The following is a 25,596-nucleotide window of genomic DNA, read 5'->3' as shown; positions in this document are numbered from 1 at the left end:
GAGCAGTCAGTGCTCTTAACCGATGAGCCATCTCTGCAGACCTGACACAGACAGGGAAGAGAAATTTCTGTTGATTCTGTTCCAGAGAGTTCTGTCCATATCAAGCATGGGCCAGTAGCTTAGCTAGGGTTTCCATTGCTGTGAAGAGACACCATAACCAAGGCAACTCTCATAAAGGCAAACATGTAATTGGGGCTGGCTTACAGGTTCAGAGGTTCAGTCCATTATCATCATGGCAGGAAGCATGGTAGCATGCAGGCAGACATGGTACTGGAAGAGCTCTACAACTTGATCCAAACGCAGCAGCAGAAGACTCCCTTGGGGCAGACAGGCAGGAGAGACTCTCTTCTGCACTGGGAAGGAAGTTTGAGCACTAGGAGCCTTCAGAACCCACCCACACATGACATACTTCCTCCAACAAGGCCACGCCCACCCCAACAAAGCCACACCTACTCCAATGCGGCCACGCCTCCTAATAGTGTCACTCCCTGGGGCAAGCATATTTAAACCACCTCAGCCAGGAAGTAAAGGAATAAATAGCGAATGCTGGCTCACTGCTGCGCTGGTACTGTTGCCTTTTCCCATTATTCCACGTGGGACCTCAACCCATGAGATGGTGCTGCCCACATTAAGAAGGGATTTGTCCTCATCAGTTCTTTTCTGGAAACAAGTCTCACAGACACACCAAGTATGTACCTTTTCAATCTCCTAGGTGACCTCCTCTCCCTAGACTGTAGAAACAAGAAAAATGGGGAGTAGCACACAAATACGTGTTTAATGACAGCAAAACGGCAATACTCATGTGTATTGTGTGTGAGGTGTATGGGTATGGACATGTGTGTTTGCTTGTGTGTGTGTACAAAAGTATGTATGTGCGCATGTGGTCACACCTACACGCGAATGCATTTATAAAGAACTCTAATTCTAGGAATCTTCGTTCCTCCACCTCTTACTCTGAGGCAGGCTCTATCAATCAAACCCAGAGCTTCTTCAGTACATGACTAGAAATGCAGTACAGTGATAGCCCAGTCACTATGTGGTCTTAAACTATTTCCTCAGTCCCTTCCTCGACCTGTCTTCTTCTGAAAGACGGTGACCCTTTGAGTGGCTGCCCAAGAGGAAAGCCCATTCCTCTTCACTTGCCTCTTTAAAGGAGAGCAGCGATGGCTGGGGTTAATAGGCATGACTGAACGATTCCAAATGAGAACTTTCAGCGACGATAGTTTTCATCTGAGCCTAATAGACGGTTCTCAATCTGTAGAAATCCTGTAGTGAAGCCAGATGGGTGAAGAAAGCTGACTACTGAACCCAACTCACAGATGCTGGCACATTGAAAGACTACACCTGCCCCCACGACACGGTTTATTTGCATGTAATGCCAGCCAAATCAGTCTCTCCATCTTAATCAAGAGGGAATTACAGGCCGCAGCAGAAAGGCATGGCTGTAGGTGATTGCATCAGAGTCCTTTTCAGATGATGCGTACTGAGCTAAAATGTTTAAACAGATACGAGAAAATGGGTGAAGTGTTAGGAATGCGCTTACGGACTGTATATGCCAAGAGTAGCAAGTGATTCGGGCTGGCAGGGGCTTGCACATAAACCTTCAGATTGAATGATGGATGACAAATCCCAGTCCCAAGGTCAGAGAAGGAAGAGCGTGGTGTTGTGGATGTGTGCAGAATGAGTGGGAAGTTTTTATAATTCTAAGGTGAAAATATCTAATTTTTTTTCTTTCTGCCAAAATACATCACCTCTCTCTCTCTCTCTCTCTCTCTCTCTCTCTGTCCTCTCTCTCCTCTCTCTCCTCCTCCCCTCCCACTCCTCTCTCTCCTTCACCCAGACAAGGTCTTGCTGACCTTGAGTGTACTGTATGGAGCCAAGAATGAACTTGGATTTCTAATTCTCACCTACACCCTGAGTGCTGAGATGTTAGGTGTGTACCACCAAGCCTAATTTACACAGTGCCTGGCACTGGACCTAGTGGGATTCGTGCATACTAGGAAAGCCCTCTACCTTTTCTAAATTTTATGTTGCCTTGAGGGGGGAAAAAGTCCCTTTTAATTACTGCATGGAAAGACTGTAGACTTGTAACTTGCTAGGGAACCCATGTAAGGAGAGGAGCACTCTTGCCGCCAGGGACTTGTTCCTGGAATTCAGACCCCCTCATAGAAGTAAATAGAGAGATGGGAGTGATAGTGAAGACAGGTCAAAAGATATTTATGGCACCCAGAGTTTTATCAGTTTTTTCACCCACTTACTGTAGGCTCCCTAGTATATATCCCAGTATTTGAGGGAACAGACCTACTTAAATTGAGCAAGACCGAACTGGGATCTGTGAACGAGGAAGTGTGATTTCCTTCATTCTGGTCACAGGCAGCACCAGAGGGTAAGTGCAGCTGAAGGGGGCTGCTTTAGTGAAGGGGAAATGATGTATAATGAGCTGGGGTGCAGAGAAGACTGAGCCTGAATCACACCAGCTTCAGCCTACAAGGGCTTTGTTTATATGCAGGCACCTCCTTCCCTCCCTTGAGGAGATGAACACCCTCTGGAAATCTGGTCTAGTCTCCTCAGTTTCTTTTCTTCGTTTGGTTATTTCCTGGTACTGTTAAGTAAATGTGGACAGATCTCTTGTTGGGAATGATCACACATTCCACATTAAACCGTTTTCCCCAGTCAAATGTTTGTCTCACACGTGTGGTTCACCCATCAAATTGCTTTGAGAGACTACTTGATTCACACCCTGAGACCAGTGTCAGTCAGGACACCTGGAGGACTGGGAGGTCCGAGGTACTCAGAGCAGACTTGGTGGGGAGGAAGTAAGGCCGAGAACCCTCTACCTCTGATCTTAGCCACGTGGATGGGATCAAAGCTGAGTTCCATTGACCCTGAGCTTTTCCCACAGTGAAAAGAAGACAGATGTTCAGGGATCTTAAATATATTTTCCAGGCAGAAGTTCTGCTTCCTGTCCCCACAATGCTTGTCTTTAGAATCCAGCAGTTTTGCCATGAGGTCAGCTGACTGTATGAAGGGGTCACATGATGTGTCAGGGTTCCAGCTGACTGTCCCTGACACAATCCACCAAGCACCTCAGGTGAGAAGCTCTCAGGTGGTAGCTAATCCTAGCCACCCTCAGAGGACAACCACGAAACAGGCCCCGAGTAAGAATCTTCAGGCTGAGCAAAAACAATTCCCAGAACTCTGATAACAAGTGGATGGTTTAAATCTTTAGCCTCTGGCTTTAGGGATGATTTCCAATGAGAATTAATAAATGGGAGAGGCATTTCTGCAGGAAATCCAACTGTGTCGCCAAAAATTAATACAAATGCAAACAAGAAACAAAACTCTTCCAGCAAAAACCACACTATGTAGGCAACTAATTTCTAAGTTTTGTTTGCTCTACCAATTTCCAAACCCTTGGAATGCCCTGATAGCACCCCGTTCTTTCAGGGGTTTGGCAAGTATACCCTTTACTCCATGCATCCCACCTCCTAGTCTGAACAAGAAAAATGCTGTTGAATTTTCTTGAATAAACAAACACCAAGAATTAATCATACCAAGAATCACTTCCTGTTTTTTCTTTATTCCCTTGAATTTTTACCATAAATTCCTTCAACTAAGACAAAGGCTCTGCCCTTGTGATGTGCCACATAGTGTCTTTATTGTCTTGTGTGGATACTTCTAGTTTGGGATGAGGGTAGAGCCTGATGAAGCCATTATAAACATACTGTAAGTCAGGGACCAGTGAGATGGCTCTGTGGGCAAAGGCGCTTGCTCCCAAGCCCAACCACTGGAGTGCAGTTTGCAGGACTCAAACAGTGAAAAACAGAACTGAATACAGCAAGGTACCTTCTGGCCTCTATGCACAAACCATACTTTTAGCACATCTGTGCAAGTGCACAAGTGAGTCAACACACATACACACACACATGCACACATAGAGTGGGGATGGGTTGGAGGGAGAGAGGAATGAAAGAGAGAGGGAAAGAGAATAAATAAATGTTTTTTAATATTTTTTAAATATGATAAGTCAGAATGCATTGAATGACCTTGCCTACCCACCGTCACAGTTTACTGGCACAATTCCTTTGAGCACTTTGCTAAGAAGAAGCTGTGGCTTGCTGCATCTGGATTGTACCATTATGCATTGCTAGTCCAGAAAAAGATAAAATTCACAGTTCATTTTCTTCCATGCAAATATATTAACATGATCATAAGGTCAAAAGAGAAAGTCAAGCCCCGTGATGTAGCTCAGGAGTAGCATGCTTGCCTGCCATCTGGAAAGCTCTGGGTTCAGTGCCCAGTGCTGAAAGAAAGAGTTCAGCCAAACATCCAAGATGACTTTCTGCCTTGTTCTCACGCTCCCACTTAAGGGAAGATTTTTTAGTGTCCTCCTTCCTGTTTCCCTAGATTTCTTCCTTTTCCTCTCCCTTCCTCTTCTTTCTGATAATTCTGTTTATTCTCTTTTCTCCCCAGTGACTTTCAGTACTTCCAGGAAGAGGGCTAGCTCCGAGTAGCTCACTAGGGCCTGTACCTGGCTGGTTCTGCTGTTTAAGTGCAGAGATGCGCATAGCATACTGTCCCTGATCCCTTAGAGCTTTGTAGTCACAGTGTGTGTGTGTGTGTGTGTGTTCTGAATGTATATATTCTGTATATAGAGAATATATAAATATATACATAGATATGTAATATGTTAAATACATATATTTGGAATATATATTCAACTAAAACTGTAGTTAAACATATCAATGTTTGCCTCTACCTAGTCCCACAGATACTCTAGTTTTTTCTTCAAAGCATTAGCAGGGCCAGTAACGTGTCTCAGTGTAAAAGCACTTGTCACCCAGCCTCAGCACCTGAGTTGGATCCCAAGAGTTCCCAGGGTGGAAGAAGAGCACCAACCTCAGAAAGTCGTTCTTACATCTCCACACTCACAGTGGCAAGCGTGTGGCACACCCACCCACACCCACATGCACATGCATACTAAATAAGTTTGTACATTCTGGCTAAGAATAATCTTTGTAAACTCCATCATCTTCATCAGAGATTCCCCAATACTGGAATGCAGGAGCCAGGGGATCGGGGAGTCCAGGTCATCCCTTGGATCTGGAAGATGGCTCAGTGGGTAACAGTGCTTGGTAACGCAAGCATGAGCACCTGGGTTCAAATCTCCAGTACATGTGTAAAAAAAAAAAAATGGACATGGCTACATACACCTAGAACTCTCACATTGGGAGGGGACAGGGCTGGAAACAGGTGGCCCCTGGGAACTGGCTGGCTAGATCGTCTAACTAAAGTGGAGAGCTTTGGGTCCAATGAGAGGTCCTGTATCAGGATAATATGCAGAGAGCAATAAGAACGACACTTGACTCCCTTTTCTGACCTTTCCATGTGCCCACATAGGCTTATTACTTTTCTATTGCTCTGAAAAAATACTATAACTAAGGCAACTTATAAAAGAAAACATTAAATCAGGGGCTTGCTTACAGTTTCAGAGTCCATGACCATCATGGCAGGAAACATGGAAGAAGGCAGGCAGACACGGTGCTGGAACAGTAGCTGGGGCTCACGTATCTGCAAGTTGGAGGTAGAGAAAGAGAGACTGAACCTGGCATGGGCTTTTGAAACTTCAAAGCCCTCCCCCAATGGCACACTCCCTCCAATAAAGCCACACCCCTTAATCCTTCCCACAACAGTTCCACCTTAGGGATTCAAATATATGAGCCTACAGGAGCTGTTCTCATTCAGGGCACACACTTAACTCATGTGCATGAAACAAGACAGAGAAATATCATCCTTGGCTATATAGCAAGGATTAATTAAATCAGCCTGGGTTATAGGAGACCCTGTCTCAAATACAAAACATCAAACTGGAACCAACCCATCTGGCAGGAATGAGTATATTCTAAAGGCTTCCCTGCCCCAGCCCACCCTACCCCCATTGGCTGCCTTAGTGTTGGAAGAATAGACCCTAAGAAATAAGTATTTCTCCCCAGAATCTCCTGCTGGGAGGAGAGATAGTGGAAGCACTGGACATCAGGAGAGGAACTTGTTGAGGGAGAGAGTCACAGTTTGCCAGATGACCCTGCAGCCGAGACTTGGGGCTAACACAATGATTGGCAGGTAAACACACCTTGGTGGCTGTTTAGCCATGCATATCTCTTGATTTCTATTTAAACCCCACTCTCCATCTGAACCCAGAACACAGACTTAGGGGGAGTCTCTGGATCTCTCCTTCTCTCCAACATGGCTGCATTGAATAAATCTTCCTGATTTTCACTACTAATGTTGGTCCTGTAATTAATTGACTTATTGAGGGCAGGTGGTTGAACCTGGCTTGTTGGGGCTTGGGCTTCAACCACTAAAGCTGGAAACTAAACATAAACAAAATAGTACCCAATGTTATGGATTGGAATTCAAAGGCATCTGAATGCTGCCCCACCCCCAACCCCACAAACACCTATTACATCAGTCTCCTCCCCTGTAATACCCAAGCTGCTCCAAGGAAGCATCCCTTCACTGTCCAGAATACCAAAACTCCTCTCCTACCTCTGAGGTTTTCACCCACACCGATACATCATAGTTTACCCACAACAGGCCCCTTGTGTGCTCTCAAGAATCCAAACATTTCCTTTTGAACCCACAGTTTTAGAAATAAACTCCTACCTGCACCCAGATAAGACAGAGTTCTACAAATTCTGATGCTGTCCCTGGCATTACTATCTCTCTGCTCATAGTTTCCACACCTCCAGAAAGACTATGATCTTTTAAAGGTGAGAGTCATATTTTGTGTAACTCTCTGTCCCCAGAGGCTAGCATGATGTCCAATGCTAAATGCTTGAGAAATGTCTGCCGGTTGTACTTTGATTGCATGTGTGTAAACTGTTTGCTTTGGTTATTGATTAGACAAAACCCCAATGACAGCTAAGCACTTTACTCTGGTGACCTTGGTTTTCCACTGACCCTGTGACAGCATGTAAGACTCAGCAGGGTTTACTGGCCACTGAGTAATTAAAACCTTGGTCAGCACCGTAGCCTGCCAAGGCCACCTGAAGCTCTGCGAAGTCCTATTTATTAAACAAATCATGTTTGCCTCTAAATGCTGACACTTGATAGCCCTGGGAAGGTACCAAAACAGTTTCTAAGGAAGGAGGGCAAGCCACTGAAAAAGAGAAACAATGTTATTTTGTTTTCCATATCCCCTGGGGACCTAAAATCAGCATCCACCGTGAAACATCTTGGGATTAGCTGCCCAACGAGTGTGACCACAGATGTAAAAATCACCGAACTGAGTAGCAGCTAGGGAGCATGTGACAAAGCACTCAGTGGGCTCACCGCTGGGACATCGAATGGCAGCAAGAGAATTCTAGAGACCCGGAAGGGAATGGAAGGGAGAGTTGAGCAAGCGGCAAGCAAGCGGAACCATATGGTCGGGTCTGTTTGGTGTTTACTAATGAGTATAAGGACTAAGCAGTAGGTGCCCTAGATTCCGGGTAGATTTTACACAGTGCTTAATAATATTGCTAAAATTCAGGAATGCTGACCAAAAATTGGCAAGTTGAAGCAATGCTTTTTGAGGGAGGCAGGGGTATCACTTCTCTAACAGCTGAGTAAGTATGTTAACATACTGTGCAACCCTACACACACAGACAACACATTAAGGCTTTTACTTACATGCTATTGACCTGTGTGGTTGCCTTTGAAGACTCGTTTTGTAGATGACTGAGGTGGCAGAGTATCAGGACTCTCCATCACACAGATCCTAGATAAGTGATTAATTAATCAAATATGATGACATCCACCTTTAATATCAGTACTCAGAAGAGTAAGATAGGGATATCTCTATGAGTTCAAGGCCAGCCTGTTTTACATGTCGAGTCCCAGAATAGCCAGAGTTAGAGAGAGAGAGTGGGGGGAGGGCCTTGTCTATAAATTATATGTGTGTATGTATACATACTATAAAAGATATATATAATATATTACAAATAAATAAAAATTAAATAAGGAGGAGGACACCAGTTGAATCAGGGACTCAGTAGTTTGAGATTAAGGAGAGGAGGACAAGAATGTTGTGTGTACGCACAAGCTGTGTGTCAAAAGGCTCTGAGAGTATTTAAACTATGTCAGTGGCCCACTTCACCTACCCTCTTGTTAACAGCTCCACATCATTATTGGACACTGACTCTATCAAACACAGCTTTTATGCACTCTTTACTGTGCATCTATTAAGCGATGAGTATTTTTTGTGGCTCTGAGGTTACAAAAGAATAAAATGATTGAACTTGAGAGGCAACTGTGATTTAAAAAAAAAAAAAATCCAGGGATGGTGGTATATGTCTGTGAGCCTAACATTTTAGAGGCTAAGGCTAGACATTTATAAGTTTGAGAGCAGCCTGGGATACATAGAAAAGACTATCTCCAAAAAGCTAACACACACACACACACACACACACACACACACACACACACCCCAATTTGAAGTAATGAACAAGTTCAGTAAAGTTTCAAAATATAATATCAACTTGCAAAGATCGTTTGTATTTCTAAACTGTATACACTGATGGTGAGTGAGCTGTGAATGAAGTCAGCGAACATATCCCACTTATAATTCTACCTAAAAGAATAAACTTTAGAATAAAGCATTAGGTGGTCCATCTAGCAGTGCGCTTCCAGTGAAGATCTGACTACTGAACACCTCTACTGAGAAGTGGACAAAGGCACTGCAAAGCCTTCAGGTCCATCACCACACCATCCGTCTCCCTGGAGACCACACAGAACATGATCTCCAGCCAAAGCCTGGCCTCTGTGACCCCTTTGTTTTCTCACCCCTGGACCGGGCCAACCTCCAGACCCTGCCTCACCTCTTGCCTCTATCCACTTCCTCCCTCTCCTTTAAAAGGTTAAGAACCTCTCATCTTGGAGTTAGGAAAAGGGTTAAGAATATGCTCAAAATATGCTGGATAAAATTCTCAAAGAATAAACACAATTTTTTTTATAAATAGGATCTTACATCTCTTCCTGTTGACCTATAACCTTTTGTTCTCTGACCCCATCACCTGCAGTCTCTTGACCATAGCTTCAGATGCAAATTAAATGTGTCCCAATGGTATTAAAGTCTAGCCATTCATTGTAGAAGTAAGACTCAAAACTGAGTAAATGAAGAAAATATCTAAGAAAATTTGAAGAAAAAAAAAAAAGAATCAAAACTGAGAGCCATCGAGTCTTTTCAGGATCTGCTGTCCCCAGCCCTCCTGAAGCCATTCCTCCTGACTTAAATGTGTCTGCCTACTCCTTTACCTAATTAATCCCTACTCATCCTTCAAGGTCCTGCTCACACATCCCTCCCTCTGGCAAGTCCTTGCTTATTGGCTCCTATCATGTGTATTTTGCATCCACTCACTGAATTTACTGTATACAATGACCAGTATGTAGTTCTATGTGTGGCCTCTGTCTCTTCTTCATATGGAGCAAGCACCTGAGCCAAGGCCTTGCTGTCTGCACTCTTGCTGTCTCCATATTAAGTCACTCAGGGGTGACAGGCTAGTGTTTGTAGAAGTTACATGAGAAGAAATGAAACAATGGATGAATACGTGGTGAGCTTTCAGAACCAATTAGCAAAGCAAAGAAAGACTCTACACTGGACAGCCAGCCGAGGGAAGGAGGAACACTGAAGGGGTTGGCTTCCACTTAGAAGCCAGGCAGTTCTCCCAGGATGACATCTTCATCCATCAACAGCGGTGGGGCTGGTAACCAGAGTATCCCACATAATTTGTTCATGCATTATTTTTCTAATCCTGGCTTGTCTCTAGTTCAAGTCTCTTGGACACAAGGGTGACTAGCCTCTGGCAATATCATTGAAGACACAATGGAGTCGAGCTATGGCCGGTGTCCAGCAAGAACGTGAACCTTAACTCAAGCCTGAGACTAAATTCAGCGCTGAGAGCTCCTACTCTTCAAAACAGTTGTAAGATGAGTTTGGAACAGTTGAAGGTTCCAAACACCTTGAGGATGGGGCCAGTATGTTCTAGTCAAGTTGATTCTTCTGTGCACACAGAGGACCTAGTGTGGACCAGGGACTTCACCAACAGCAGGCAACGGACAGCTCATCCCACCATCTTCCCTGCGACTCCTCATTTCTCTCCAACTCCCCATGAGATCTCAGTTGTACAAAAGAGAGAGTGGATCGTGGCTCCTCCTCCCCCACAGCAGCCAGTTTGAAAAAGCAAAAGAAGCCCAAGTTCATTTTCACCCAAGTGATGGATGAAACAGCGCCTCATTCTGTCGGTGTGGAAGGCAGTGTTTCCTCCCTAGAACAGGAGGGCATTAACCCGATTCAGCCTTTGTCCCTGGCACCTATGACTCCAGCTTTTTCTTTAATCCAATGACCTCTTTTTTGGTAGCACTTGCACTGAAAAGAATGCACAGAGCTTTCCTGTGCATCCTGCTCTGACTGCTTCATGCACTGACCAAGTCCGCTCAGTCAATCAACAGGTTCTCCAGCGAAGGAGTGAGGATTAAAAAGAAAAAGGACAACTAGACAACATTGTAGCATGAGCCCAGTCAATTCTGAGACTGAAGGAAAATTTAATTTTCCCAATCCGCTTTTATACCATTTTAATTACATGCAAGTACTAAGGGCAAGCAGTACAATAAGGAACTAACAGGTAGTAAGCAAAGTCCTGTGATTACTCTCGTGACAGTTGTTTTTAAGGGCTTATCAGAATGACCAAAATACCTGACCCCACTTCCTTGCCCAAGCCCAAAATCTTGCCAGAAGCCTACTTCTTTTGTTCTACCCTAAAATCAGATTCTTACTTCCTTGTCCTTGGCCAATGTCAGATCCCTGCCTGAACTTACTTCTTTGTCAAGGCCTAACGTCAGATTCCTGCCAAGCCGCACCCCAAAAGTCTCTCCACATTGCACTCAGCCCAAACCTTAAAGCAAAGTTCTCCAACATCGGGGCTTCTCACCATGCTTGCTTCAGTCTCTCACTCGGTTCAGGTGGGGATGTTTCTTAGAGTGTCTGTTTTCAAAAATCTACTAACACCACCACCCTGATCTTTATAAATATTGAGATTGTGAAACATCAAGGGTCTCAGAAAACTTTCCAAGGAAAGCTTAGCAGTTTTAAAATCAGATAAAACAGTAATCTCCACAGACAGCGCATTACTAAAAATGCCTTCTTTCCCAGGCAGTGATGGTGCACACCTTTAAGCCCAGCTCTTGGGAGTTTGTAAAGGCAAGTGGATCTCTGTGAGTTCAAGTCCAGCCTGGTCTACAGAGCAAGTTCTAGGAAAACCAGACTACACAGAGAAACTGTGTCTAAAAAACCGAACAAACAAGAATACCTCTTTTAACCTCTGTCCTAAAGAGTTTTAGTTTAAAAGATACTTAAATGTAACTTACTAATCTACCTGCCTAGGCATTCAGATCATTTGACATGGGATGATGTATCTATTCTTTATATGTCTCACAAACATTGTTACAAATAGAGAATGTTTATATGAGTGGGATCCAAATGCTCCGCAAATAAGGAACTATCTCTATAATTAGGGGTGTAAATAACAAACATTAGTAATTCCTTGGAGATAAACAGATCTGTGGTGGCAAAGTGCTGCCTACCCAAGCTCTTCTCCCTTTGTTCTGTGTTGTTCTCCTCCCCCTTAAGTAACATTGTACCTGTCCATATTTGAAGTTATTGTGTGACACATGTACACAGTATGCAAATAATCAGATCATAAATTAGCACACCCACCATCTGAAACATTCATTGTTTCATATATTGAGAGCATCCAAACCTTCTCTTCTGTTCATTTCCAAACAGAAATAATGTAATGAGTTAGTACTGGCTGTAGTCACCCTGCTGTTGTATAGAACTAGTATGCTAGAATTTAGTCCTCCTATCTGTCCATCCTTTTGTATGGGTTAGCTCACCAGCCTCTGGGAGGAGCTTGGTCCATTGTTCTGCATGAATCATTGAGCAGGTGCTAAATGATGCTTCCCGTTCCCATAGAAACCACAGAGGCTGAGCTGGGAGTCGCCCCTCAGGGTTGGGCTGTCCACTCCCAGTCTCCCTGTACTTACAGTTAGTAGAGAGGTTCTTGCCAAACCAGATAATACATTTGAAATGTAAGGAGGGTTCTTTGTTTGGTTGTTTGGTTTTTGTTTTTGTTTTTTGTTTTTTTCTTTTTCATTTTCCTTCATAGCTACACACCCACCAGGAATCCAGCCCTGCAAGGCCAGTGAGGTGAGCAGTTCTGACAGAGTAAAGATGTGGAAATTCTGCTGAGAGGATACATGTGAGAGGAACAAGTGATGCTTCTTGAACCTTAGCTAGGCGTGGTGGCACACGCCTCTAATCCCAACACTTGGGAGGCAGAGGCAGGCAGATTTCTGAGTTCGAGGCCAGCCTGGTCTACAGAGTGAGTTCCAGGACAGCCAAGACTACACAGAGAAAACCCTGTCTCAAAAAAAAAAAAAAAAAAAAAAAAAAAAAAAAAAGAAAAAGAAAGAAAGAAAAGAAAAGAAAAGAAAAGAAAAGAAAAGAAAAAAAAGAAAAGAAAAGAAAGAAAGAAAAAAGAAAGAAACTATCTCAAAAGTTAGGGTAGGGAATCAAGATGCTCTCTCCCGCCAGCCGCAGCGCATAGCTGTTCAAGGCGTGACTTCCCCTCCTTCTCCACAAAAGACTGAAGTCCTAGGTTTTCCCCTCCTGGTGACTTTTCCTTCTGTTCACATGGTCACTTGCAATGGAATGAACCCAAAAAGGCTGCATGAGGGCCAGTCTCAGCATCTCTCCCAGACCGTGATAATGATTCTCTCACACAAAAGAAAGGACACCTCTGAAAGAACTCTTCTGAAGGAGAAGAAAAACAGGCTTCAAAGTCACTCTGTCTTTGCCCGAATGAGAGGCGGCTGGCAGTTTCCTCTTTATAAAGGAAGAAGGCAAAATGGTAATATTAAAATATCACCCCTTGCCAGAAACCCCTCTGAACGAACAGCCCAGTGGAGCCAGGGCTGGCTATGATAATCACATCGAGTCTCAGTGACCTCGCCATTCCTTACAATGTTTTGCTGAACAATATTATTCAAGCTCTCTAGTAATGTTTACAAGAGTTCTGTGGTCCACATCTCTAAGGTCACATTTCCCTGTGCTCTTCAACAACTTGATGTAGCTCACAGCTCAGAGGTGACCATGGACCCACCACTGCTGGGCTTTGTGATTCTAGCAGACAGGAGGAAGACAGGAGTTCAACAGTTGCCATTTTTTTTTCCCATTCTGTGAGTCTTCTACTGAAAGAAAACTTTGTGCCTTTTCTATATCCAGGGATTTTTTCCCTCTGGAGCTCCTGAGAAGTGTTATAAGGATGCACAACTTGAAGAAGCAGAGATGGTATGCCTGTCTCTCTACCCTCACTCTCAGTTTTTAGAACTTCAGAGTAAATGGTCCCCTTTGATGGAAAATTCTTATTCCCAACGGCAATTTTTGCAAGTGCAAAAGGCCAGAAGAGAAAGTGAAGGCACACCGCTAACTCAGCGCTGCTTGTCCTCTTAATTGTCCTCCCTCTGTCTACAAGCTCCCCTTGGGCCACACCCCCTGATAGGAAACCTGCCTTCAGGCTGACTTCCCAAGGAGGGACTCACTCCTATTCCTCAGTTGCTTTCAACACAAAACCTAAAATACCTCCCGCTGCCACTGTTCCTCTCTCAAACAATCCCATAGCGCCCCAGGGTTTTTTCCATTGTGTCAAAGGGAAGCTAAGTGGAAAGTGGGAGTAATGGTGAAAATGTTTTGTACCAGCCAGTGGCGGTTGATTCTTGGCTATGGCTTGTAAAATTCAATTATGGCTTCGGACAAATTTACGTAAACTCCTCCCAGACATCAATCTAAGTGGAGGTAATCCAATCTTTAGCAACTTTCAATTGCAGAATAGCTGTAACCCAGCTCATTTTTTGGAATAATCCTCGAAACAATACAGCAATGAGAAAAGATGAACAGATAGAGGGGAATCAGTAAAATACTGTCCTACCTAAAACACAAAGATGTATACTTGGTCAGTGATAGGGATGGGCACGAGTCCAGCACCTTCTAGCACTTTCTAGAGCAAGGGAGGTACGTACATATACGTGAATGACAAAACCAGCCTGCTGCTCTGGGTCTCCTGCGCATCAGGACCTACACGGGCAGCACACGCAAGTCACAGCTCTTACGTGAGTTATCTAGCACACTCCAGCCTCCTGCTAGTCGTTCTGCCTTCCATGCCCAATGTATATAGCACAGTGCTTAGGAAACCTTGGAGTGAGACTGACTGCCTGAGTTCAAATCCCAGCTCTACTACATAGGATCTGGTATGTGCCAGGACACTGCTCTCTGCCCTGGTGCTAGACTGTAGCCATGTCATCGACACACATTGGAACACTTAAAAGTTCTACCACATTCAGCCACTAAACGATTCTGTCCAGAATGTAAAGGAATGGGCTGGAGGACATGTTCAGTGGTTAGGAGCACACACTGTTCATCCAAAGGACCCAGTTCCCAGCGTGTCTCTAACTCGAACTCCAGAGAGACCCTCCAGTGAGGGCGCCAGCACTCACATGCGCATATCCACCCACACACATGCACACTGATGATGACGATGATAGTGTGATGATGACAAGTGTTAATGTGCAGAGGGAGGGTAGACAAGTGTGAGGGGTCTTCTCTCCCTCTTCTTCCCTGAAAGACTTCTATGCACCAACAGAATCCCTGGCCAAAGATGACTCCATGCAAGAGGCAAAGTTCAATTGGCCTCAGAAGGAATTCTTGAATCCTGACAGCTCTGGTCTCATCCATATGAGCCAGTGTGTGAGGATTGACTAGGCCCTAGGTCCCCCATGCCTCCTTGAGACCCACGTTTTGTAAATAATCTCCCCAATGACCCATTGTTATGTCTCTTCTGCATTCTGCTTGGCCTCTCTGGTAAACAGTTGGAGTCTGGATGGATGGTTTGACCTCTGTCCGCCTCCTCCTCGTGTTAAGTGGAGATAATGATAGTCATTTTCTTCCTAGACACGGGACGATTAAGTGAGTTATCCTTATGCGTAAAATACTTAGAGCACTGCCCGGCGTGTAATAAGCATAATTCTTTTGTTTTTATTTTTATCGCCATCTCCACCATCATTATCATCAGCGGCAGAGTAAACAGGGCCGGCATGGTCCTCCAGCAGTTAACCATCTGCCTTCAGCTGTAGATTGCAGAAGACCGCTTTATAAAGTAAGCAAGGGCTGAGAAATCAGACAATTACTACATGAAGAAGCCCACGGGAAAGCTGGGTGATTTAAGAACTCTGGGCAGTGGAGGGAGCTGGTCGTTAGGAGAGGACCCAAAGGAGTTTGCTAGATTCAGTTGCTTTTTCTGCTTTTTCTCAAAGCATGTTTGATGTATCTTATCCTAAACTCGCAGGCAAGGTAGGGCCTGAAAGGACTCTGACTAGAAATATAACCCCTTATTTGGCACTTTATTTGGAAAGAAAAACTGATTTTATCAAAATAAACTTTTGAGTCACTTAAATATAGATCTTGTACATGAAAAAAAAAATCAGTAAGGAAAGAATGCTTAGGTCCTTTGGACTTGCTCAAAGGCTCTCACCTAACCACTTGGAGGGGTCTGTTTTCCACTAAAGGTTCCAAAGTCTAAGAAAAAATTAGTACTGTGTTTTCTCCCAGAGAGGGAGGGAGGGAAAGACAGACAGACACAGAGCGGGGGGGAGGGGGAGAGGGAGAAAGAAAGAGAGAGAAACAAAAGTCCCCTATCTTTCCTGCAGACTGATTTATAACGCCCACCAGGTTCAAAGGAATATTAGCTGCTATGTGTTCAAAGCATTTAACCAGTATTTATATAAAATTTCGAAAGTGTTGGCAGTAGGAGGCAGGGATGTCTCAGAAAAGAGAAGAAATTCTAGAAGATTATGTACTTCTGCCCCGGGGTCAGCAGAGTCACATTTCCTCTTGAGAGTGAGCGGTGAAGCCCATCCCGTTAAGACTTGGAATCTTGAGAAACTGAAACTAAGTCTCAATGGTGAATGTTTTATTTCATCTCTCTGAGCTTCTATTTCCTGTAAAATGAGAGGGTTGAGCCAGATGGTCCCTGTGGCTCCTTCCAGGTCTTTATATCTAGAAACCAGTGAATTTTAAATTGGATATTACAGATATCAAAGCACCTCCACCTAGCCTTGGACTCTCAGATTCTATTTCAAAGAAACAGCTGAAGGTTACACCTCACTTGTGAAAGGATCAAAGTCCCTTTCTGATGCCTCTCTTGGTTTTTTGCTCTCTCTTGCTCTCTCTCTCTCTCTTTCTCTCTCTCCCTCCCATTTCTGATTGGATCTCTGAAGCCTAAGTCTAAAACTTCATTTTAAACACATTCAGTTGCTTCCAAATCCCCATGAACAAGTTTGGTTTAAAACAATTGACTTAAGAGTGGCAAGGCAAACGCTCCTTCGCTGGTGTGGCCAATCAGCACCCACTCAGAGAGCTAGCCTGAAACAAGGCTGGAAAGACACTTCAAGGAATGTTAGAAGCCAAGCTGCTCACTGAGAGGCAATGCTCCCATCAGAGACCCCAAACGATGCTCCAACAGCTGGAATTTATAAAAGCAGCTGTAAAGTCAGAAAGAAACGACATGCTAAGAGAGCGCGGGGCCAGAGTGTGAGTGAGCAGGGCACTGGGGAGAGATGTGCAAAGGTCTACAGGGGTGTTTGGCCTCACTGGGAGTCAAAGTATATAAATAAAAGAACAGCATATATCGTTTATTTCATTCCTACAAAAATCCACGTATCATTGATGTGAGGGAAGACGCAACCTCTCAGAAGACGAGTTCTGTTGAAGATGAAGACAGACATACTATGACTAAGTAACTACACTTCTGGATACATAACCCAGTGGAACCCTAACATAACAGCTCAGTCAGAAAGTTTACAAGACTGTGTTTATAACAGTGAAAACTGGGCATGGTCAAAATGCCTTGAGTCATGAAAGAATAAATAAGCTTGTATAATCCCACAACAGCACATGTTGTAGCACTCAAAATGAATACACTTTTCAGTTATGTGAGTCTGTAAACATCTAATTACATGTATGTATAATATTACATCACTTACTTAGTATTGTAAAATACAGAAAAAACACCAACCAAAACTCATTTGTTTATAAACATGTAGTTAATGTATGAAACCATGGATGGAAATGTATATAGAGTTAATACATCCCATATTAGGAGAACAGAAACAACTGATGGGAGAAACTAACAAGTCTGAATTACTGAAGGATGCACAGAAATGTCACAAGGTGTCACGGTGCCTACCTGTCATGAACTTGGGTGGTTGAGGCAGGAGGATCATGAGTTTGTGGCCTGCTTGGGCTATATACAGACGCTCCATCTTGAAAATGAAATTAAAGAAATAAAAAGATTCACTCACGTGGCACAAGAGAATTCTGTGGTACTGTGATAGGTAACTATGAGAGTTTAAAGATACAGTAGAACAGTCCAAGGCACCCTGAAGCTGAAGGACTCAAATACTAAAACCAACCAAGCAACCCAAGGATATAGGAAGCACACCACACAATGGCCACAACTGGGACACCTTAAACAGCTGGATAGTGATAGTAATACTTTATAGCTTAGGAAGCAAATTTCACAAGTCTCTATTGATATAAAGAAACAAGAGACATAACGAAAAATTTTTTTAAAAAAGAAGCAAAAAAACAACACTTCTTGGCAAACACCAAAGCTATTTCTTGAGGAGACTTTTTTTTGGGGGGGGTTGGTTTTTTTGAGACAGGGTTTCTCTGTATAGCCCTGGCTGTCCTGGAACTCACTTTGTAGATAGACCAGGCTGGCCTCAAACTCAGAAAGCCGCCTGCCTCTGCCTCCCAAGTGCTGGGATTAAAGGCATGTGCCACCACCGCCCGGCTTGAGGAGACTTTTATTTTCTTTTGTTTTTGTTTGTTTGTTTGAGGCAGGGTCTCTCTACCTTTCTACAAAGACTTTTTTTGTGGGGGCCAGGGGGAGGGGACAGAGTCTCCTGTATCCTGTATCCCAGACTATGTATCCTAGAATGACCTTGAATTTCTGATTGACAGGGCAATTACTATCGTGGCAGGTGTGAACTAACAATGATGCTAATAGTGAAGATACAACTATACAGCTTACAAATAGGATATCTGCATCCTGGAAAATATTTCCACATGAGCACTCCTTAACAACTACTAATGACAAACAGTAGATTAATAACTTCCTGGTAGAAAAACCTGGAAATCATCTCGGTAGCCAAGGAATGAAAGTGATCCAGAATGGACCACCCTCTGCCCAGTAAGGTGCCAGGTCCACGGTGGGTACTTACTGAGATGGACGCATGCACACAGAGCACCTCTGTGGTGTTGCTAAAATGCAAGACCTGCTGGGCGGTGGTGGTGCACACCTTTAATCCCAGCATTCGGGAGGCAGAGGCAGGGTGAATTTCTGAGTTCGAGGCCAGCCTGGTCTACAAAGTGAGTTCCAGGACAGCCAGGACTACATAGAGAAACCCTGTCTCAAAAACAAACAAAAAACAAAAAACAAAGCAAGACCTGAATTTAAACAAAGAAAAACACCAGGCAAATCCAAACTGAGACACAGTTCATGAAATTAAGTCTCAGTGTTTTTCCCACAAATACCCTGTGATTAAAAATCAATGAAGATTAAGGAACTGTCCCAAAGGCAACACAGGAAGCTGGACCAGGAAAAAAAGAGGACAGTTGGTGGCATTTGTATAAGGCTACTATGTTCTTCGAGAGTATTGCTGGATGTGGTGGTGACACAGGTTCAGTCCCAGCCCTGGGGAGGCTGAGTCAGGAGAGGAATTTCAAGTTAATTTCCTGACTTTGACAGCAGTACTATGGCTATGTAAGATGTTATTATTTGGCTTTCAAGTTGTACTAGCTGGTTTTGTGTGTCAACTTGACACAAGATAGAGTTATCACAGAGAAAGGAGCTTCAGTTGGGGAAATACCTCCATGAGATCCAGCTGTGGGGCATTTTCTCAATTAGTGATCAAGTGGGAAAGGTCCCTTGTGGGTGGGACCATCTCTATGGGTTCTATAAGAGAGCAGGCTGAGCAAGCCAGGGGAAGCAAGCCAGTAAAGAACATCCCTCCATGGCCCCTGCATCAGCTCCTGCTTCCTGACCTGCTTGAGTTCCAGTCCTGACTTCCTTTGGTGATGAACAGCAGTGTGGAAATGTAAGTGGAATAAACCCTTTCCTCCCCAACTTGCTTCTTGGTCATGATGTTTGTGCAGGAATAGAAACCCTGACTAAGACACAGGCCTAAAGTCATTTTAGAATGAAATAGTCTACAAACAGCTAAATGTGACAGAAGCACGTGATAACGGGTCCATCATCTCATCGATAACTCTCCTTGTGTCTCAAATGTGTCATCGTAAGGGAAAAGAAATGAGGGATATGCAGGTTTCAAAGCAAGATCTAATAATCCCATTAAACAGTTTTAAAACAATGAGTCTTAAATCAATGATTCCGCTGGTCAGGAACTTAGAAGAAAAGAAAGACACACTGCAGTTTGCCCACAAGTCCTGGTCTCCCGACCCTGCTAACCCGGATGTGCTCTCTCTTCCTGCTCTCACGCGAAGCTGCCTTTCCCCTGTGGTCCACAGCCGGTTCCCTCGGACTGATACGCGACTGTTTCTCCTGCTCTGCTTCTGAGTTCCTCAGCAGCCCGACCGCCTGTGCTCCAGATTAGTTTTCAGCTTTGGGAGTAATTGTCAATTTCTAGGAAAATTTGAAGAGAAAATCAGATAAATAAATTAGCTGTGAGAAAACAAGTTTGACGAAGAATACCTCATGAGGCCGGAAGGGCTTAGGGCTGAGCTTCCTGAGACGCGGGGGGGGGGGGGGGACGGACACAATCCGTAGAAGATGTGAGAGTCCATGAGGACACCGAGGTTTGGGGACAGAACTTGAAAAACATTTACATCTAAGAAGCAAAATTTAAAAAAAAAAAAAAAAAAAAAAAGGTGGGAGGGAGGGCTGCAGTAGGGATGTAAAGTGAGTAAATAAATCTAAAAAAGAACCAAGAAAATACATACATACATACATACATACATACACAAACATACACATGCATACATGCTAAGATATGTAAATATCACAAATCAACTTTAGATAGTAAAACCCCTACTGTCCACCAGTCTTTGGAAATAAATAAATAAAATAAAATAAAATAAAAGACTGAGGCAGGAGAGAAAAAAGGAAAAGCTGAGGAATGGAGGGGGGGGGGTGGAGAGATCCCTTACTCTAGAATAGGCTTGAAGTCTCTCACCAGCCAGAGGCAAGCATTCCAACAGACAGCTTGGGGTATAGCTCAGTTGGTAAGGTGCTGGCCTGGAAGTACACAGAAGGGCCCAGGTTTGATCCCTGCCTATAATCCCAGGGCTTGGAGGTAGAGGCAGGAGGATGAAAAGTCCAAGGTCATATTCAGTCACATAACAAGTTTGTGCTAGCCTAGGCTACATGAGCCACTGCCTCAAAAACAAAAGGAGCTGACTGAAAGAATCCCTCACAAGTAGTGACAGTTGCTGTCACAACTGGCTACGCGATACTCCTTTTATATTGAAGTAAGTTTAATAAAAATGTTAAAATACCAAAAGACTATGCTTAAGACCTTCAAATGTGTGTTCACTCTTTCCCCAAATGTGAACTAGAATTTTCTGGGAAAGTCACAAGCAAGGCATTAAACTGTTTACAATAAAAACGTGTGTCGGCCCCCTCCTGTTAACCCTGTGTAGCCTGCTTTTACCTTACCAGCTGTAACCCTAGTCAAGAGAACGGAGGAGCCACCCTTATGTTCTTTCTTCAGACCCTTAGAAACCCTTCTCAATTTTTTAATTTATTTCATTTAATGTGTATGAGTGTTTTGCATGGCAGATCCTGTGGAACTGGGGCTCAGACGATTGTGAGCAACTCTGTAGGTGCTGGAATCAAACTCCGGTGCTCTGCAAGAGCAACAAGTACTCTCAAAACTTCTGAGCCATCTCTCTTCCACCCCTACCCCCACCCAGCAACCCCTGAGATACAACTGCAGAAGCCACTAAGATTGTATACATGGTATGGTGAAGGCATCTAAGTACAAACTATCTCGAGAAGACCACACTCTTACACGGGTGCATAATACCCCTTTCCTAAGCGCCTTTCTGTTAGCCTGGTGCTTAAATCTACATTAAGATCTATTAATAAAGCCCAACTCTGCTCTAAAAGAGAAAACTCTCAAAGAATTAATACAAACATTATTTAAATAATGAGATCAGTCTTTTAGGGGAAAAGTTAAAAAAAGGAAACCGGGATTGTGCTTTATTAACAATAGTGGTGAATGTGATAAAGAGTCCGAGAAGGAGCAGAACTGCGCCAACACTGGTGGATTTGGTTGTTAGCGTGTGGCTTCCAGGTAGAGTGGTGTTGGGGGATGGGACAGCAAGAAGCTAACTAGGAGGGAATGGATATAGGGGTGGTGAGGAAGCAAGGTAGCCTTGCAAAAATAGCTGCACTTGGGAGAGACTGTTAGAAATTTGAGCCCCTGGCAGGAACTAAGAAAGATAAAAAAAAAATACAATGTACCCTAGAAAGAGGAAACAAGTCAGAGAGGAGATGCAAGTGTGTCCCTGGATGAAGCAAGGAGGCCATCTTCTCCAGGGCAGACATCTAGAGTCCCTGAGAAGCCAGGTCAAAGTCGAATGCTGAGTGGGGATTGCTAAAGGTGAAGAAACACAGAACAGTTTGGGATAAATTGTGACTCATGATAGGGTCTGTGTGTTCTTCCACTAGCCTCTTTTCTCAATTAATGGTCAACCCCAGTGTTGAACAGAGTCTGTGCTTGTATCATTTACTAAGACATTTTCATATGCATTTTGTAACTTCCTCCTAATAACTTCATGACAGAACTGGGACAGAACTCACTGGCCTCTTCTATAGAGGAGGGAACCAAATCTCAGCAGTTTGATGCTTACCAAGATCATACTCCCATAATGGCAAAACCAAAAACTGTTCTTTTCGGCGCATGGTATTAGGCCCTGCTGGGAAATGAAAAGCTGCAGGTTCGTACCCTGTCAACAGAATCATGCCTAATAATTGTATTCATTGAAGGAGAGTCTTCATTAAATTTTGTTATATCGTTAGGACGGACTTGGTAGCAGATGGTAGATACTGAGTGGCTCTTTCCAGCTCAAAGCTGTTGGCGAGAGCATTTAGAAAGTACAGTGATGGATGACATAGTATTCAACTTGGGGAAGACAGTTGAGTCTAATAGGATGACCCAAGGGTCAAGCTTGGCTTTTGTCCTCCTTAATGTCCCTAATGATTCTTACAATGGCATAAAAAAGTGCAAGGGGGAATTGGAAGCTAATCATTACTAGTAGGTGAGAGCAATACCAGTGAGACAGAGCAAAGAAAGGGAAAGGAAGTCGATGAGGTTGAGAGGGAGGGGATGGAGGGTGGAGAGACACGAAAGGTTCAGAGTGGCGAGAGGCTGTTTTCATTAAAAGGAAATAGAGATGCACTATAGCAGGGAAGAACTCTGGCCTCCTTGGAAGAGGACCAAGAGATAATCGGGAGAGAAGTTGCAAGTGCTGCTGCAGACAGGACAGAGGACTGTCAGCCGAATGATGTGGCCGAGCCACAGAGATAAAAGCTGCACAGGCATACTATCATTTCCTTAACAGAAAAAAGGAGAGGGGATGCACGCACATGTTTAACATTCAGACGTCCATACATGCATACAAACATATACACTGACTATCTCAGTAAATACAGAAGAGAATAGCAACCCCAGTTACCTCCCGAGAAATGTATCTGTAGCCCGTGAGCTGGCTCCAGCCTCCGCTGCTCTGTGTGGTCACGCATCACTGCAACGTCGAGTTACCTTAGGCTGAGTATGAACCCTCCAGTTCAGCTTCATCCTTTTCAGCCTCCAATTTGCCTTCTATCCAGCTGACTTCACACGTGTATGTTATCTGCCTGGCTCTTGGGAACTGAGTTGGTGACATCACACATGCCTACATGAAGATGCAGCTAAAGGCAGAAGGAAATGAATATAAAGAGAGAGTCTATACCGATGACTAAGGATATATATGGCTTGAAAGGTCACAACAAAAACCTTGGCTACATAGACACTGGGTTACTTATCAGCATGCAGTCTGTTCTACCATAAATACAGACTACATTTGTAAGATAAATACCTGGTGGTTTATCTTAAAATCTAAGCTTAAATTAGTATCATTGTCTTTCTCTGGGCAGGTACAACCACAGAGCTCCTGGTGAGATCGGGTAAGACAGTCTCTCTGATGAATTTTGCTTCTTATTAATCCTGTTAATTAAGGGTGGTAAATGGTCACCTTCAACACTGGCTGAGGTTGGAAAATGGATACAATGAGTTAATTATGCACATTAACTAAAGAAGCAGAACAACCAGCATGGTGTGTCCTTTGCAAAAAAGAAGAAAACAAAAAGAGAATTAGGCCAAGTGCAACAGTGCATTCCCGTAACCCCAACATTTGCGAGGCTATGGTGGGAGAAGTGCGAGTTTATATTTAATATTAGTAGGCAATATTCTAGTGAATAGTTTAAGAAATATTAATAGCCTACCACAGTCATCCTCTGAGGGAGCAAGAGTTACCAGTCCTTTGTGCATTGTTTCAGAGGCAGCCCTTAGATTAAAGTAATTACAGATAGATAAACTTTGGGAAATTTTTCCCAGAGTCTGTCCATTGCTTTGTTCCTGTATATTAATAAAAATAAATTGCAAATATATATACACATATACACATGACATATATACACATATATACATATCCACATACACATATATATATATATACATATACACATATTCACATACACATATATACACGTACATATACATCATATACACACACACAATGTAAGCAGGGAGTCACTTCCAGTTTGTTGTCTGCTATGACAAGGGACACATTGGAGTCTGTCTAGTGGTGGCTGTAGATGATGAGCCGCTAACATCCCATCATTCTGCGGCCACTGCAGGAAATGATGAGCCAAGCAACTTAAGTAAACATTCCAGCCCAGCAAATCACCAGCCTCCGTGATTGTAATGACTTTCTCCTAATCTGATCATTATTATCCATTCCTGTTGCTGGCAAGGGGCCTCTGGGGAATAGCTGGTTTTAAAAGCCAGACAGGCTTGGATATGGAAATGCACAGCCTTGTGTTTTAGTGACAATTTATCTTAGTCAGAGCTAACCGAATTCAAAGCCCATCCATCATATATTCACTTCCACACCTTAAATCCTGAAAGGACTTGGTTGTGTCCGCTTCTCCAAGTCATTTATCATTTTAAAAACGGAAAAAGAAATGATTTTGTACCTAATTAAAATTCAAGGGTGCCCTTCTGTAAACGCCAGGTAACTAGAAGACCAGGGCATGATGGGACAGTGGCTCAGGTGACATCACATTCTTAAGGGATTAGGAGACCTCTTTCACCTTATCATCCTGATGGTCCCACGAGGCTGCTGACCTCGGTGATCTGCTCCTGACCCGGCAAGGGTGGGTTTAGGAAGCAGAGTGAAGCTCTCTCCTCTCTTTCCTCCTCACTCCTTCAACCTAAGGGGTGAGACTACGGTGCTGAAAGGTGAGGCTGTCACGCACATCTCTCCAGCAGCCTGCCAGGCGCAGAGATGTGACAGAAAAGGTCGTGACTCAAACCCAGAAAGCTCCCTCGTGCTTTCTGGCTACCCCTATTTAGAGGAGGCAAAGCTCTCTACCAGCTCTTCTCTTGGCAAAGTCCCCTGCTCCTCTCAGGAGCCCCTACTGTCAGCCACTTGGGCCGCACTTACTCAGAGCCACCCTGCAAGGTCAGGAGGAGGGTCAGTCTAGCGGCTGATATCCCCATGAACCCTCTTTCATTCATGGGCTTTAAACCTGGGCTGGCTGACTCATTCCTCACCCAACCACAGGAGGCCTGAAGACATCACCCCCGACTTCGGGAATAAATCCATGACATTCCCAAAGCCATCTGACCTCATCCTGCCAACACCTCTATCTTTAGCAAATCCAAAAACAGACCTCAAGGAGAGGCAACAGCAATGCATCACCGGATTCAGGATTTTGCGAATCACCTTCACCCACCCACGCCAATACTCCTGCTCTGTGTCCTGTGGGCTCACATTCCCAGAGCTGATAAGGAACGTGAACAAAACAGATGTGGCTCAGAAGTAAGACTTGGGCAATGTGCCACCAGTCAATTTGAATGAAGCATATTACCAATCCAGTGGCTGGTAACACCTGTTCCATTTTCTTTTTTTTTAGAAGAAAGATGAAATATGTATTTCTCCTTGTTTTTTTTTATTACAAAGTAAATTAATTATCTCTAGGTGAATTCTACTTTTAATCAATAAATGTCATCTATAGTGCCCTGGAGCAAGCCCCTGCCTTGTGTAAGTGAACCCTAGTGCCTTCCACTCACTGAACGTGGAAAATGCTAACTGATGGGACTCCGCGTCACATAGGATCTTATTTACAAGGACAAGACCCTAGGCACTCCAAGACG

The 25,596-nt window shown here is 43.9% G+C and overlaps 2 long non-coding RNA genes across 3 annotated transcripts; both read right to left on the bottom strand.

Annotated features, from left to right (window-relative positions):
* Positions 1-200: 200 nt before the first annotated feature.
* Positions 201-6,848, bottom strand: Gm40438. 2 transcript variants are annotated; one of them, XR_872804.2, is made up of 3 exons: positions 6,664-6,848; positions 5,485-5,571; positions 201-353 (listed from the first exon to the last, which is right to left on the bottom strand). It is a non-coding gene; the product is annotated as a predicted gene, 40438 (long non-coding RNA). The 2 variants fall into 2 exon arrangements; XR_872805.2 differs by having other exon boundaries at positions 201-348.
* A 12,627-nt stretch (positions 6,849-19,475) lies between these two features.
* On the bottom strand, positions 19,476-24,771 carry Gm33016. Its single transcript, XR_872806.1, has 3 exons — positions 24,531-24,771; positions 22,853-23,087; positions 19,476-19,796 (listed from the first exon to the last, which is right to left on the bottom strand). It is a non-coding gene; the product is annotated as a predicted gene, 33016 (long non-coding RNA).
* Between the last annotated feature and the right edge of the window lie 825 nt (positions 24,772-25,596).

This window comes from Mus musculus, chromosome 12 (genome assembly GCF_000001635.26).
Source record: "Mus musculus strain C57BL/6J chromosome 12, GRCm38.p6 C57BL/6J".
NCBI lineage: Eukaryota > Metazoa > Chordata > Mammalia > Rodentia > Muridae > Mus > Mus musculus.
The sequence above is the reverse complement of the archived record's forward strand: the minus strand, read 5'-3'. Positions and strand labels throughout refer to the sequence as shown.